This window comes from Sinocyclocheilus anshuiensis, unplaced genomic scaffold (genome assembly GCF_001515605.1).
Source record: "Sinocyclocheilus anshuiensis isolate Anshui unplaced genomic scaffold, SAMN03320099.WGS_v1.1 scaffold217, whole genome shotgun sequence".
NCBI lineage: Eukaryota > Metazoa > Chordata > Actinopteri > Cypriniformes > Cyprinidae > Sinocyclocheilus > Sinocyclocheilus anshuiensis.
In genome coordinates, this window is record NW_015536538.1 from 2,251,984 (window position 1) to 2,252,658 (window position 675).

The following is a 675-nucleotide window of genomic DNA, read 5'->3' on the forward strand; positions in this document are numbered from 1 at the left end:
TCCACGAGTGCCATCTATTATTGCCTTCTTTATCTAAAAGTGCTCTTTTCCTTTAAACCTAGCCAAAAAGCCATAGCCTACACTCTTAAAAATAAAGGTGCTTCACGATGCCATAGAAGAACCTTTTTGTCCAAATGGTTCCATAAAGAACCTTTAACATCTGAAGAACCTTTCTGTTTCACAAAAGGTTCTTTGTGGCAAAAGAAGGTTCTTCAGATTACAAAAAGGTAAAAAATAGATGGTTCTTTAAAGAACCTTTGATTGAATGGTTCTTTGTGGACCCAAAAATGGTTCTTCTATGGCCTCGCTTGAAGAACCTTTTGAAGCACCTTTATTTTTAAGAGTGTATGTTGACTGTGAAACACAGTAGACTTTAATAATATGCATTTATGGTGTAATTACTACATTTCTTGTCAATCCATGTTCATATATACCGCAAACAATGCGCTGTTACTTTAATTCAGCGATTGCAGCGCAGCAAATATAGACTGGGTGCGGAAACAATCTCTGCATTGCTGCAGACGCAACGCTCGTGGAACGCACTGCTGGACCGCAACAGTGTGCAGTCTGAACGCTTTAATTCGTTAACATGAGCGCGGAAAAAATACGCACTGCATATGCACTGCAAACGGAGTAATGTGAACCTGGCGTTATGTGTGTGCGCTGCGAGTGTGC